We start from the raw sequence: 16981 nt of genomic DNA, 5'->3' as shown, positions 1-16981 counted from the left end.
GTAAGTACATGAGATACAGACTGTGCCACTTCAGTTTCCTCCAAATCATACAAATAAAACTCAGGGAACTTCCAAAAATTCTGAGAGGGAACAAAGTAATCAAAAAGAAAACATAAATGTGAACTACACAGTAAAAAAAAATAAATATATATCCTATTGGTAAATCACCTTTGTCTCTTTTTGAGTGACAGTGCACAAGTACAGTTTATCACAGCAACTTAAACAACTACACCTGGTCACTAAGTACCTGAGGTTCTGGAGTCTTTTGTACAAACCACTCTAACACTTCTTTACCAATATATATGTTTGAGTAATGTTACAGCACATGGTGAAGGTAGGGATGGAGCTCCAGGTAGCATCATCCCCAGCATCTCCACTATTTCTTAACAATGTTGCGTGCACTGGAGTATTCTGTAGTAACGGCAGGAGATTCATCGTAGCAGTCTGATAGCAAATTTGGACACAGTCTCCAATTGACTTTGACAGGCTGTGTGGGAATGGCTGCACTGTTAAACCCTTCAGAAAACACACATGAATAGCCTGAAGCGTTTAAATGTGTGAATATAGAAGTAGACAACCCCCAGCATAAAAGTATAAAAACCAATTTCTGCTTTAAAGGCAGAACACCAGAAATAAAATTTGGAGATTAAATAAAACCTGCTGATTAAAAAGTATAATTCTACCATGATGTGAGGCAGAAAATGAAGAAGAACATATGCATCTCCTGCAAAAGCCTCTGAGGAAGTGGCTTTGATGAAAGCAGAAGTAGTAAACACAAAGCCCAAGACCTTAATGAGGCTAAGTGAGAGTTCAAACTCGTTTAGCCTTAAGCAGATATTCCATAACAGCTTTAATAAATGATACAGAAGAAAAAAAACAAACAAAAAAACAATGGTAAGAAGCCACATGGATCTCATTCCCAGAATGTGCAGCACGTGGGTGCTGGATGGTTTTCCTCATTGAAGTATTCCTGCTTCTTTCCATAAAAAAAGCCGACAGATGACAAAAAAACAGAGCCAACTAGACAGACACCACTAAATGGGTAAGATGCCCTTCGGCCCCACAGCGCTGAAGGATGTATTTTCAGTGCTTTCACTCACACACGACAGGCTGACTGCTACCACAAAGACTTGTTATGGCATTTTCAGTGGGCATGATCCAGGAGAAAGGTAACCTTATTTAAGCTGGGTTACACGGGAGCTGAAAGAGGTCAGAACAAGTGATCGGTGTAGTTCAGCTAGAGAAGAGCTTAACATATCTGTGACCTAAAGTGAAAAATATTTTTGTTTAAATTCTTTCCAAAAACAATGCCAAGACAGATATTCCAAAAAAAGTTAAACAGACCAAAATAAAATTAGAAAGAACCACAACTTCCAAAAGCACATGCATTGTCCTAAATCTTTTGCGTAAGTACATAGTACATTATGTACTACTTTCATTAGCTAATGAAGTCATGTAAAAACAACTAACAATAAGAAACATCAATGTTAATAGGCAAACTCCAAGATATTTTCAAAACCATTTTTTTCCATTTCTAGAAAAATAAAACAAACAAAACCCCACCAAATTCTCTTTTTGTGAACAATCTATTTGAGACAAGTATGATTTCACTCACAAGTACTATTCAAAAACATTTTTCTTGAAAGCATTTTGAAAATGAAAACTGTTTAGAACTTTTTCCCATGTACTTCTAAAATCTGTGTGAAATGGGTACATCTGCGCTGTGGAAGAAGTGTCCCTAAGCAGGCTTATGTATTTTTGGAAGAACACTGGGACAGTTCCTGTAAATATTAGACCGCTATGGTTATGCAATATAGTCTAATACTGGATTATTTTGAACTCGTTTGGAAATCTATTCAAGGTTAACATTGATCATTAATATCAATCAGTTTTAAGAGTAAGCCTGCAGCTTTGAAGTTCGTATTTCTACAGAACACCTCTCCACAACAGGATGTGGCTTGGGTTCTTTTTTTCACCTACCTGTTACTCTACAGTAACACACAGCAAACTCTTCCTACCATAAATTAAGCAGGATCCTGAGTGACTGAGTGGTAAAGGATAAAATGTGCCTTTGTATGTTGAAGAGGAACATTTCTACACCAGCAGATGATTGCCACGTGATTGCCACATGCAGATTTGTGATTGCCTAAGTCCTGCTGACATGTATACACACCACCACATAAACTGACTCCCCTTCCCTTGTTGATACACATGTAAAATCCATGCCAAATAACCCTGTAAAACTATATATATATAGTTTTAACTACAATACAAACAGGTATTATTCCTCCGACCAGTGAATTATATACATTCCTGCTGCACAATATATCATATGTTTAACAGTGCACACTACTCAGTAACTTAACCCATGGTGTACCAGCTTTTGCAGGAGTATCTTCTACAAAGCATTCTTGAATTACACCTCCTCCCTTTTCTCATCCTTCTTAGATCTACCTAGTTTTCTCCCCTCTCTGCTTTGTCTACATCACCCCTTTGCTGTCTTCTTTTACACTTGCACGTCATGGATTGCACTTTGTCTTCTATTTAATAAACTCTGAAAACCTACCTCTGCTATGAATGCTATTACCGAATGTGCCACTTTGTATTTTTTGTGTACTGTATCATGCCCCGCTATATTTATTCTTGCACAAATACTAAATGTAATTTGGAGCAGGGATTTTTGTAACTTTCTTATCCTGTGCTGTTACTTTGTAAACTGCCAAGTACATATGCATTACTATGTAAATAAACAACAGTAACAAAATCCAGATGAAACTTTACAGAAATGTAGGTAGTCAGAATGTAATAACCCAAACTGGAACTTGGCCAGGACAAGAGGTCAAGCATCCTTACTCTTATGGAAAGTGCCAATGTGTCATACAAATGGCTTGGATGAGTCAAAATCACTACATAAATACATACTTTAAATGAAATTTACACATGCAGTACTACACCATCATCTATCGCTTTTTAATTATCTAGCATACCTGTCAAGGGTGCTAGGGCCTCATTAGCAAACACCTTCTCAAGGCTACCTCCCATTGCAGCTTGCTGTAGCCTGAGATGCAGGAAGTAAAGGTCATCATTTAAATTCCTGACAAAGTGATTGTAAAGCAGCACATTCTGCCTGAGATGTGGGGTTCTTGCAACAATGGCTAATCGGCAGCTCTCCATCAGTTTGGCAGTTCAGTTAATTTCATTAATTCAGTGGAACTTGGAAGAAATGCTCAAAAACAGGGTTGTAATTTCAAACCTGTCAAGAGCTCGGTTGTTTCTTAAGCTTCATAATATAGACATGAAAAGGTCTGCTATGAATTGTAATACCGTACTTCACTTAGTTGTTTGATAATCATCTGGCCACCATACCCACCAGAATGGACTGAACTCAATGGGCACCGGTTAACTCCCCTGTGCAGGAGGGCTTCAGCCTGCTTCACCCATGTAGCTAAACACCCTTCCCCTTGACAACTCCTAAAACAGTAATTCAGCCACCCAAAACCTTTTTCAATACGCATCTTCAGCTCCTGAAAAAAACCTGCATGTATTTTGCGTTAACACTGACTTTTTGCTTTTATTATCGCTCAATTCTCATTCGCCTTTGCCCTGCAGCTGGGTTTCAGCACCATCTTTTTTTAACCTTGCTGAGCTGCCTTCCATAACCAAAGTCCCTATTTACCAGTAAAGAAATACATACTGTGGACACAGCACAGTGGTCTAGTTTCAACACTCTTCCAAAAGAAAGAGAGCAAAAGTATCAGATCCCTATTTAACCTGCCTTGCTGCACTGAGGTTTACTCAGCAATGGGATGGCAGTCATAAAACCTTTAGTCAAGTCCCTCCTCTACAGTCAGACTCCTCATATATATACATATATGAGTGTTACCTGAGGAAAGTAATCACATCCTACAGTGCCCGGATTAAAGTATAACAAGAAGTTGTACAAAAATTGTCACAGACTAATTCAATAAAGCAAAGGGGCTATTCAATAGTCTGAGTGTGAAACCATTGAATAATTTGCTTATTAAGAAAACACTGCAATTAAGATGAACAACTGGCCCCTTCCTCTGTTTAGTCTCTCTGCTGAAGGTAAACTGAGAGATACTTAACACGATCATAACCGCTCATTTGACAAAGCTTTCATGTACATCAGGAAAGCACAAGGAAATAAGCCAAGGGATCCAGGCGCAGACAGAGGGAATCTCTGGATTCTTAGTTTTCATTTAACAAGAGGGTAATACAATTCCCATCTTGTATGAAACATGACTTTCTCGTTCTACCTGCATTCAGACAGACTAAAATAATATCTCAGAAGAGCATAAACGTTCCTTTTCATCTCTATAGGGAATATAACTGAAAAGCACGTGGGTGACCCTTTAAAAAACTCCGCTGCCAACTGCATCATCACCAAATAATTTACAAAATACTATCCTAATTGCATACCAATAAGTGGTTTATTTCACTGTGAGTAGCTCCCTCTCCGAAAATACAGGACATTTAAGAGCATCACAGCAATCTTTTCCTCTGCTTTTCACTGCCACACATTAGCTGCTACCACATTTATTTCCCTTTTTATATATCTAGATCACTGGGCTTCTACTATTGCAGCACTTACAGCCTAGGAAATTAGCTACCCACTACTGCTGGATACCTAAAATACACACTTTTCCCACATTTTTACATGATTATACTTAAAGAATAAGCAATTTTTTAGAGTATTTTTTAATTTCAGAAAGTTATTTGAGGTTATAATTTTAAAATGTGGCTTTCTTTTTTATGCTCACAAACTACGTCTCTAATATGAAAATATTTAATAGCAAGCTGCTGCCTAATTAGATGACTTCATGTTGCAAAATTCTGAATTTAAAAGCAAAACAACTGCCAAAGAAGATCAAAAGCAGATTTTTTTCCTTTGTTTGCTATGATGTGCATTTTTTTCTATTTATATTATGTACAGGAAAAAAAAAAAAACACCCAAAAAACAAGAGTTGAATGATAAGACCGTGAATTCACATTGTTTTTCTTTATACTGTTTATAAGTTAACTGGGATGTGTGTAGCTTGTTTGGCTTTTTTGTTTGTTTGTTTGTTTTTCAAAAGTGACATTTAGAAGCCAATAACCCCAAGTATATTACTGAACTCCTTAACAGTGTCCGATAGGTAGATGACCTAGCTGCAGTGTGATTAAATAATCTAACTGCTAGATCAACGAATGCAGCATGAATTAAAATGGCTGCAAGCTTCTCCAAGCATAAGATTAGAGATCCAAAAAAAGGTTTCTCTTACTTTTTATTTTACATTTCAAAGAAAATGTAACCATTTATTAAAAAAAGTAAAAAATCCATGTTTCCCTGACAGAAATAATACAGTATTATTCTAATACATGGTGACTAAACCATATATTTTTAATGTCAACGATCTGACTACATTTTGCCATTCTCATACTGACTACCCTCATTCAAGGAAAAAGCACTCTCTGCTCAAGAAACATAATGGTGTTAGGATCTGGTCCAAAGCGAACTGTTATCTCACGCGTGAAGATAATGAATGTTAATTTAAAATAATGTTCTTTCAACTCCAGGGTTTTTTTTTTCATATAATCAATCAGGCCTGAAAATGTGTGCATGCGCTCTCACTCTCGCACACTCTCTCTCCCTGTCACTCATCCATAAACACTTCATTATATATTCTCACTCCCAGATATTGAGGAAAAATTTTTCCGCAGGTATAAACTAATATTGCTCCACTAAAGTCAACAGTGCTGCACCAAATTTGGTTAGCAAAGACACTGATCCTCTCGCACATACACTGTGACATATGTACCTTGACTTTCTCTTAATGCGCATTTCATGCCAAACTCTCCCTTTCTTCTTTTCATATGTGTGTTTCCCAGCTCTTATTTGTACTCGACAACTGCTATGGCCTTTCATTAACTCTCCCCTCAAGGTCTCTTATCTCCATCAAATACTGTGCAGACAGGCAGGTATACATGGTTCTTTTCTGCAGCTGAGGAAGGCGCTCTCGGTAAATGCCAGAAGCGTACTGCAGTGGGAGGCTGCAAGGCATTCAGAGAGGACAGAACAGGCTTGACCTAAAAAGGAGTAGGTTTTAACATTATTCGCTAAAATGTTCAGTTATTACAGTAAATGGAATTTAAAACATTCCAAAATCGAGCAAATAAAAATTCTGTATATTTAAAAGCTGAAACCATAATGTAAATTATTAGTTAGGGCACTAGTATGGGGAAATGTGTTCTATAGCTTTCTACATCAGAATACTTTTTACATCAGTATTCTATAGCTTTCTACAAACAGCCATACTATTGGCTGATTTTTGACACCTTTTTAGGAGACATTTGAGATTAGCAGTGGCTGGCGACAAGACTCTGGATTACATGACATGCTAGTTTTACCAAGAAAGGCAATTCTCGTGAAAGAAGAGCCAAGCAGCAATTTGGATACCATTCCTTCCCACTGGCCCAGGAAACACTGTAACTGCTTACCCAATAACTTGGCAGAGCAAACCACTTTCTCCTTCTAGGCTCCTTGGCGCACCTGTACTCAAAGCATCTGAGCCATCAATCAGCTTTCACTGATATTTATCAATATTTCCTGTACCACTATAGGAGAAAAAAACTCATTCAATTTTATCAAAAGCTACACGCCTTCAGAAATTAGTGCTACCAATTAAGCTTACACTTGGATAACTTGTAAATGGGTAATTTTTATAAAACTTTTAAAAACTATTGAGAAAAAGAAATGTCAGCATGGATTAGAAAACCTAATAAAACTGGCACCAAGAGACACTGATAATCCCTATTTCCTAAAAGGGACAAGGTGAATAACAAGAGATCTCATGTCTGGAATCAGCGAGAAGTTAGGAGTATGCCAATGAGGTTTTTATAAAGAAGCCTTCTGGGAGCCAGTAAGTGGGAAGTGTGCAGGAAAAGGAAGAATCTCCTCATTACAACAAGTATTTCCTATAAGTCTGTTTACTTCAGGTCAGTGGAAGAAGATGACAAAGCTACACAACTGAAAGATGCCATTACAGATTGAGAGGGTCCATGCTTCTTGCCTTCCAACACTGTCAGTCTGAAATGCTTCCAGGTATGCATCAGCACTCTTGTTTCAAAAAGATATGTCAGTGAAATAAAACTATCTTTTTTTTTTTTTTTTTTTTAACAAGCAAGCAAACAAACGAGATTTTAATATAGCAACTTTTAAACCTGACAACACATTCTAGTCAGACTGATAAAGAGATCAGACACCATGAGTTACTGATGAGCAAATTGTACATGCCTTCTCTCTCTTCCTCACATTTTACCAAGACAAAGAAAAGTTTTTAGCAAGCTATTTTGGTGAAAAAAATTGTAAATTCTCCTTTTTTATTAAGAAAATGTTAGTGTCAATGCCAAATTATTCAGTGTGCCATACTGTCTTCACATGTCAGCATGCATGTGATGACTGACACTGAAACACCCAGCTTCCTGAGAAAAGGTTCACATAGTAGGTTCTTGGGAAGATCCTGAAGTCTCAAATATAGTTATATGAAGCTAAAACTGGTGCCAGCATGGTGCCTATGAAAACAACTAACAACAATGCTTAATGCTTTGCTTTTATTTAATATAGAAAGGAAAACAGTTTTCTGAGATTTCTGAACTGCAAAACAAAGAAAGAACAGAAGCACAAGGTGAGGAGAACATTACTTTTTCTAAACTCTTTGTTGCATGGAGCAAAAAAAGATTGCCTGGGTTTTGCAGGTAAATGCTAGAGTCAAGGATGAGGGTGAGTCAAGGTCATTTTCAGAATTCATAGATTTTCAATTTATATTCAGTGATTAAAAAAACTAAACTAAAATCCTGTGATTGTTAAACTTGCTTTCACATACATAATTTCTGTAATTTTGAAGGTACGTTAAAAATCCTCAGTTTTCTGATGTATCTGTCTCCTAGGTTTCCTAATGTAAAAATAAACCTTTCTTCTCATAATGGTATTGGCTTTTCCCATAAGATTCTTTGTATTTCTTCTTTTACCAGTTCCCTTTATTTATAATTAAGGCTTTCTATAACATACAGGACTTAAGATACATAAAAAATGTTAAAAGTCACAAATAGAAAAATGTTATCTGTGTTTGCTCTGTTCTTTTCATATATACTGTAAATTCCTTTAAAAACGAATGTACATGTAGGAAAAGTGCCTTCACTTCAATGGGAACAATCCTCAACATAAAATTTAGTATATGCAAAAATAACAAGTCATACTGTTGATATTCAAAAGGCATGAAAAATGCCTATGTAACACTGCATACTCCAGTAGAAGAATCAAAAATAGAACATTACATAAAATTATACAGACAAAACAAATTGTAACTGTGTTCTTTCTTGAATATTAGAGTTGTATGTAAAGTTCTAGTTTTAAAAAATATTTTTTCTAAATAAACTTGATTCATCAGTATGCTCCAAGGCCTATGCATTTTTGTGCCCGTGGGAAACAAGTGCTTATATGATCAAGGTCTCTATCATTATATTAATATTAATCTATTGGTAAGAATGGATTTTCTGCAGTGAACATCATCAATTTTCATCAGTGAACAATCAGTGGCCTGTGATTACATTTATGAAATAGCAATTCTTTTGTTTTGATTTTCTACAATTTTGAACCTGAATCTTAAGTAATTGGTTGGGGAGAGGGGATTATGCATAAACACTGGGTTAAACTTGTCTCTGAAGTCAACGGCAGCTCAGAAGATACCGATAACAAAATTAACTACTGACCAAAAGGAAAACTGAAGAAACGAAACCCCCACTATTTTGGGGTAAAACTTCTTTAATTTGTGTGTGTGATCACACGCACTGCACTGTTATGCAAGACACAGACTATCTCCTCTTTGGAAGTTTTCTTTTACTGGCAAAGACACCAAGAAAATAGTAATAAGGCACACACAGCCAGTGCAGACTGCTGTTACTTGGTTTCTGACCTGAGAGGCATCTGTAATTGTAAGCAGGTATCTGTAGTGTGAGATCCCGTCTTACTGAATGCATAAATGTTGTGCGAGACTTAATAGAAAAGGATGATAGCGTGCTAAGATAAAGCTCTCTTCTTTCTCAGATCTTGTCAAAGATTTGTTGAGCAATAAACATACCTCACATCCTTTTAATTTATTTTTTGCTGTATAATATCTCTATCTACTTTGGGATTCTGCTAATCATCTCTCAACTCCATTTTGTTTCACTTCATCACTTTTCCAAAAGGATCCAATAAAATCTAATGCTGAAAGATAAGAATCGCTCTGCTAAAATTAGTGAACTAAGTACCATATCCCGTGAGTCACTGCATGCGACTCCCATCCACCTATCTTTAAAAGACCAGATAATAATGCCATGCTGTAAGTGCGTGAGATCAAAGCACAAATATCCACTTTCCAAAATGCGGCTTTTGAGTACTACACCTACTAGCAGACTCCTACGGTCTGTAACCAAAACATTATAGTTAAGTTAGCCACATTAAAATCATATTTTTGAATATAAGGCAAGCTGGTTTCATGTTTAACATACTAACAAAGTGAAAGAAAATGAAGCATAGGAGAAATGAGAGGTAAACAGCAAAATGTTTAACTTTTTTTAAAATCACTAGATCTCAAATCCATAGTATCCTATTATGGACAGAAATGAATTAACACAGCGTGACCAGTTCTTTGCATGTAAAAAATGCTATTTCCACAAAAAGGGTGACTGGGATGTTACTGGTGGTTCTGTAGGTATGTTCAACTTCATTTTCTAACCAGTAAGTGGATTTTAGCACTTCAGATTTCACTGTCTCTGGTGCTAGAATTATGATATGAAACTAATTCTTAACAAATATTGCAATGGAAAGTTGTACAAAAAATCATAATCATTAATTCACAATGTTTTATTTTGCAATTATTTAATCTTGGAATTCAACACTGAATACAATGTACAGGTATATGCAAAGATACTCTGACTGTTGGTACACCGGTAACAGTATTTTATTTACATTTTTAAAATATTTTTTGTAATTTTGAAATTACAAATATTAGGATCCTGCTGTTTTAACCAATAACATACTTTAAACTCAAATTACATATCTCTATACTTCCATAGCAGAAACTTGGGCACTTCAGTGAAGTGCAAAAACGAGAGACTGGAAGAAAATCAAAACCAGTCTCTTCGTACACAAAACTCTCAGTAACTACACTTTGGATTTATCTACATGGTACAGCTATAGGATCAGGCTCTGACAGGATATTACCAAAGCTGGCTGACCTAAAATTAGACACCATGAGCTTTACCTTGGGTTCATGGACATGTCACAGAGTATCACCACTGTGCCTGCTGTTGCCTGCCCACAAGACTAAAAGACTGTTTGTCTCAGGGAGAAAAAAAAAAGGAGACATAAAAAATACGAATGAAATCTTAGTGAAACATAAGGAAAATATAAGCCTCTAGCACAGCTTATGATTCAAGTTAGTTCACCCTTTAATAAAGTGTATTTAAAGAAATTGATTGCAGCCATCTTACATCAAAAAGCATCTCAAGCCAACTGTGAGCATTAGCATGACTTCAGACAATCAGTGAAACAGTATAGTTGGAACAAGCAGCTTATTTACTCCTTTTGAAATAAAATTTATGTTAAAAATCCATTATATAGTCATTTGTCTGGTTTTACCCCTTAAAAATAAATTCTTCATATAATTCAATATTCACAGCGTAGTTAAAAATAAATAATAAGACAAGAGTTCAGGCTTCCTCAATTAACTTGATGGCAGACATTGGTTTAAACAGATGATAAAACTATGTTTAAAGACTAAAATTTAAAATATGGGAAAAAATATCAGCTTGACTCAGCCCTGGTGTCGCAGAGAGATGATGTAGAGAGGCCTCTGAAACCAGACAGCTCCGTGTGCCACAGGAGTTCACCCATTCAGGTTAGAGGCCACAGTTTTTATTATACTGTACACAGCCACTCTGGTGTCTATCAATCTACTTCCAGCCACCTCCACTACACCCAGGAATGAAGATTTTTTTGGAGAAATGTTATTTTCCACCATTTAAAGGCAAATTTGAGCTTTATGTCAAGAAAAAGTTTTCCACACTTGTTTTGCATTTTGTATAGATGACGAGGTACTCCTTCACCGCTACTGAACTTGCAACTTTACACTGCACTGAAAATCACTGAAAACTTTTTTAGGAATGTAAGAGTTAACTTATTAAGAAATTCCTGCAAAATTGAATCATTACCTCATCTTATAAACTACCTATTTTGCAGCTATATTCTCCCGACTGGCAGATTAAACCCTAGAACAATAACCCAATTATGAGCTAAATTTACATGCAACTTATCAAAAATCATCCAGAACCTGACAAGAACAATCTTTGTTCACAACATTTAGCGCAAGCAACACTGACAGCCTAAAATGTATGAGCTATGTAAAAGATGACATACGTTGCACTGCCCAGCTACCAAGGGCACCATGCTCCAAGTACTACACAAGTACTATGGGAGTGTTCACATCCTGAGACTAAAAACACCCAAAAAAACCCAACACACAAAAAACCATACAGATAAAGAACATGGTCTGAGATTAACTCCTAAGCAATCCGTACAAGAAGAATGGCTAAAGAAAGCCCTACTACATGGAAGGAAACCCATCCAAATTAATAAAATCACGGGTCAGGATTTGAAAGAAATATACATGTATTTACTGGATAGACAGGGGAAAAAAATTGCTCCAACAATTCTGACGTAACTCTTGCAAAAAACCAAAACTTTACCTTATTAAGGAAAGCAAACTCTTGTATGCCTCTGGCCAGTAATTTTGAACAACTAAGCCTTTTATGAACCAAGTTCATCACTGGTGTGAGACACCTATACCTTGCATAAATTATAGTCTTACTTAGCATTTTTAACAACCTACACCATGGGTAAAAGACTTATTTTACCAACACTTATGCCACACTGGAGCTAGCTAAAAAGCCATTTAAGAAGAAAATTCAGAAGTTTACTGAAGACATCATCATCACCCTTCCCTCTTTCATAACTTTTATACTGGACAGATTCACTGCCTGTAGTCCTTACGCACTTCTATACTTAAATGCTCTGAAAGGCTGTGGAAGGCAGTAACTATGAAAACGTGTTACAGGTATGTCCAAAATTTGTGAACTTTAGTTGACTGAAGTTGGGTACTCAATCCCAAACCAAGTCTCTTAATTCCAAAATTTGCCCTGACTCTCAATTTGCGTGCAATGAGACAACTTTCTAACAGATTAAACAATGCAGACATTTATGGAGAGTTTTAGATGTCTAAAATTAAGAAAACATCTTCAAATATTGCTTTATTTCTTTTTGAAGTATTTCATCCTAATTCAGAGATTGCAGATAGCACAATTCAGCAGTCCCCAAGCTGTGGTTCACTGGTAGAAATGCACAACAGTCCAGATGTAGCCTAAGCCACTTCAAGGTCAGCTTCAGGCCAAATTTATTGCCCATCCACGTAGTTGTCTTCTCCAGGAGCACCACATCACTATGAGCACCCAGTGGGTTATATTCACCTGTGACGTGGAAATGCTGAGCACACTTCCCAGCCTTTCACCATCTCATTTGTTCTTGAGATGATATTAGGCTGAAAAGGTGATGCAGGTTCTTCCCCAGAAAAAGCCTCAAGTCTTTCCTAAATAATCCCTTCTACTCTGTGCTATGAGGGCAGGCAGGACTCCCAGGCAATCTGAACACTAGCTGCATACAGACGGCCTATTACCTACAAATAGTACGGACACACAGCATCAAATCACAGCGAACAACCTAGCAGGCACATACTGCATGCACAGCAATTACAGTCATGAAATTCTTGTTGCTTCTGCAGTGTTCAATCTTTCCTGAAAAGTTAAGAAGTACTGCTCTGGCTCACAATGCATATGGATTAAGACAAACTACTAAGAATTTTAGTTCATGGTGAACAAACTCAATTTGGTTTTATGTTTGCATTTAAAAATAATAGCTGCAGGTGCTTGCTTATATTAAAAAAAAACCAAAAAACACTAGTTTAACTGGTATGGAGGGCACTTCCATGTAAAATTAAGTGCTATAAAGCTCCAAACTGTGGAAGAAGAGCATCTTCTAGCAAATCGTCAAAGTTTTAAGACCCCTACCCAACATCCGCGCACTCACAACTCCCCTTACATAGCTGACTTCATCACTAGTAACTTCCATCACAGTGCCCAGCTCATGAGGAGTGATTTTTCTCACTCAGTCCTTTGGTGCTGAACCCGATACCAAGGATCGGTTGCAGATGCCACTTCTTGAGGGCAGAGACCACCATCCATAGCACTATCAAAGAGTCACCAACACAATAACTTTTTTTCCCCCACTCGTTAAAACCAAACTCACTATCAGAAAGATAAAGTACTTTGTTACACTACCTAGCCCATGAACCATTCCCTTCCTAATACAAATATCTGGTCAAAAGCAAAGAGGGTTTGTTTAGGCATGGAAAAGCTGGCATTAAACATAAATCTGTGCTTGTAACTATTTTGTGAGTACTTCCAGTTTCATACAAAACAGCAGTCAGCAAATGGTCTACTTCCCTAAAGACTTTCCGTAGCGCACTAAGAATGGTTGATAATAAAATAATAATAATAAAAAAGTAAAACAATGTGGAGAGATGCCAGGTCCTTCACGCTGAAGGATGAGGGACTAGAAAAACCCAAGGGACTGCAACCTGAACCACAAACTGGCATTTCCACTCCCACTCTTCCCGCCTCCCGACACCTGTCTCAGTGATAACCCCTAAAGAATTAAACAATTTCCTACAAAGGATAGCAACAGAAGTGGAAATAAAATAAAAAAAAATATTCAGCATTTCTCGGAGAAGAAAGCATTCTCTGCTTTTCATCCTTTCCACTGCAATAGGATCTTCTCAAAACTACAACAAATATTATTACTCCTACAATACAGTGACCGTGGCAGATGATTCCAGGGTGTTAAAATGTCAAATTATACAATTATAAGACCAACCGACACCAAATTAAAACAGTTTTTCATCCCTTTTCCTCTTTTCAAGCCACCCCAGCTCTAGCTTATGTAAAGTTGTTTGCCATATTCACAGAAGACAAATAACTCCTGAAGTCTGCCGTATTCAGGATAAGCCCCAAAGGATACACAAAGTTTCCCAAGTCCTTAACATCAGAATTTTACAAGGAGGATGGTTTCTGAAACACACGGCAGGCCAGGACAGCGCGCAGCAGCTCCCCACCATCCTCGCCATAGGAAACCCCACACCCACGCATGCATCCCTGCCCGTGATGGAGAGGAGAGGAGGCAGACAGGCCTCTGGACAACCCCTGAGGCGGGGGCAAGGAAAACACCTCACGAAGTGAGCCGGGGGAGTTATCTGGAGACGCGGTTTGGGGGACGGGCGCACACACACACACCCCCCTCCCGGAACACCACAAGCAAGCCCCTCCACAGTTCACATTCACAGCCGACCGCGAGTGCGGCGGGGCTGCGGGCAGGCCCTGCGGGGCCGCGGGCGTCGGGTGAGCAGTGCCGGGAGGGCCCCGGCCCGCGGGGCTCCCCGCACCCGCAGCGGGGTGGGGGAGCGGGGAAGGACGGCGGAGAAATTGGCCCCTTCCCTCCCCAACCCGCCCCCGCCCCGCGCCCTACCCCGGTGCAGATAGGGAAGGCGAGGAAGCCCCCGGGGCTGTGCCGGGGGCCGAGGCGCTCCGCCAGCAGGGCGATCCGGGAAGCCGGGGGCCCCGTCCCCCGCCGGCCCTCTCGGCAGCGCCGGGCGGTAAGGCCGTCCCCGCCGCGGGGGTGGCGCAGCCCGCCTGCAGCCGCCCGGGGGGAGGAGGGATGGGGCTCTAAGTTTACCCCTTTCCCCGTCCCCTCCTCTGCCCCCCCGCGGGGAAGCGGGGCCATGGCCCCTCTCCCGCCGCGGCCGGCCTGCGGGGGCCCGACGTCTCTCTCCTGTGGAGACTCGGCGCTGTCGAGCAGCTGCCATTACTCGGGCCAAGACCCGTCCTCCAAGCAGACATCCCCCAGCCCTGCGAGGAAATGCGGGGGCGGCGGGGGTGTGCGTGACAGAAAGGAGGGGAGGGGGGGAGTGGGGAGCAAAGCGGTCGCCCCGCGTGTGGGGAAAGAGCGGGGCCGGGGGGGGGGCGACGGGGCCGAAGCCAGGCTGCGCCACACCCCGCGCGGCCTCGCCTCTCACGCGAGTCCCCGGCTCCCCCGCTCCCTGCAGGCCCGCGCGGAGCGCTGGAGGCAGCGATTCCCTTGTGCGCCCCTCTGCCCACCCCACCGTCCCCCGCCCCGGCCCCGGGGCTGGCTGCAACTCGGCGCGGGGGGCCCGCCGCCGCCTCCCAGCCGAAATCCGACCGGGGAAGATGTGGGGACAAAAATAATCGCCGTTAATAATCACACGCGCTCTGCCGCCGTCCCCTTCTCCTCCTCGGTTTCCAAGCGGGCTGCCAGATAATCCTGCCCACTCCGAAAAATGAAATAATAATAATAATAATAATAATAATAAAATCCCGCCTTCCATCCCCCCCCTTCCCCGCAGCCCCACACATTTTATTATCAAGTATAATTGCTCCCCCCTCCCCATATGGCACCCCGCGGAGCAGGATTGCCCCCTCCTCTGGTGCCCAGCCCTTCCCCTGTCCCCTCTCCCCCATCTCCTTGGAACAGTGTGTACATGATTTTGTAGTTTTTTTAAGGCGCCATGTTTATAATCCTCCATCATATTAAAAAAAAATCCACCCAGCATGAGACACGGCGTCTCTCGCACCCCAAAGCCACGGAGGCAGACACAGAAATATCCACAGGGCTGTAAATTCACCCCCACCCCACCCCCCTCCCGCACACACACCCCTCCTCCCCAGACTTAAAAGTCTCTCTCACCTTGTGCTGCAGGCGCTGCTTCTGCTGCTGCAGGGGGGGAGAAGTTAAGCCAGGGGAAACTTTTCAATCCCTTCCCCAGGCCGCTGCTGCCTCCTCCTTCCACATATTTTTCCCCTCAGAGTTTTATTGTGTCTGAATTTTCTCTCTCTCTCTCCTCTTCTGTCTGTCCACAGTTCAGGTTTCTGGGGTAAACAGGGTTTAGGATGGTGCTAGGGATATTTGGGAGAAGGAGAACTCTAGTGGTGTCTGCTGGAGTTGCTGTTTGTTTCTTTTTTTTTTTTTTTTTTCTTTCTTTTTTTTTCCTTAATAATACATTTCAAACGGATCTTTAACTATTTCTTATATAGGTATTTTATCATACTTTTAGGTCTGGACCCTATCTTACTGCAGAGGAAAAACGTGCTGCTTCTTTGGCCCTCATACATGCAAATTCCTCCTACCATGAAGTCAACTTGGAGACATTCTGGTTAACATCTTTGAAAGTAGATAGTCACACTGAGCAACAAACTGAAACATACAGAATCAGTGATCTGTTTCAGAGTTGGCTATGTGTTGCAACCTGTAGATCACAGAAACATGGAATCATTTAGGTTGGAAAAGACCTTTAAGATCATCAAGTCCAACCATTAACCATCCTTTCACTGCAGGATTGGGAAATACACGGTAATGTGAAATACATAACTTTACAGGCACATATATATGTAAGCAGCAAGAAAACATGTACATTTTATCCTGTTTTTATATGGAATGTGAGATAAATATTATTACTAATAAATGTCTAGGCAAATACATTCTGAAGTTTCTGAAGTTCTTCAGGAATTATTTAATAAAAAAGTAACATACTTCACAATTAATTAATCTTGAATAGAAATGTGACATACTTTATTAAAATACACTGTAAGCTTAGTTCTATAAACATTTATGCATGCAAATAGTTTTAGTCATATGAGGAATCGTTAGTATTGCTAAAATAGTTTTGGACTGCTAATGTTGAAAAAGATGCATCCATTGTGCCCGGTCAGTGAAAGATTTAACAGTTTGCGCACTGAACAGCGAAAGTTTATCCAGTGT

General features: G+C 39.9%; 1 protein-coding gene across 7 annotated transcripts in view; it reads right to left on the bottom strand.

Annotated features, from left to right (window-relative positions):
- The window catches only part of ZMYND11 (zinc finger MYND-type containing 11), a 107822-nt gene extending 91538 nt beyond the window's left edge, over positions 1–16284 (bottom strand). For 6 of the 7 annotated variants that reach the window (XM_080385845.1, XM_080385849.1, XM_080385851.1 and 3 more), the window contains exon 1: positions 15911–16284. The gene's annotated coding sequence lies outside the window, so the exon portion shown is untranslated. Of the gene's footprint in view, positions 1–14674; positions 15049–15910 lie in introns of those variants that run through there. The other variant, XM_080385846.1, reaches the window with a different exon arrangement.
- Between the last annotated feature and the right edge of the window lie 697 nt (positions 16285–16981).

This window comes from Falco punctatus (assembly GCF_963210335.1).
Source record: "Falco punctatus genome assembly, chromosome: 4".
In the NCBI taxonomy this organism is placed as follows: domain Eukaryota; kingdom Metazoa; phylum Chordata; class Aves; order Falconiformes; family Falconidae; genus Falco; species Falco punctatus.
The sequence above is the reverse complement of the archived record's forward strand: the minus strand, read 5'-3'. Positions and strand labels throughout refer to the sequence as shown.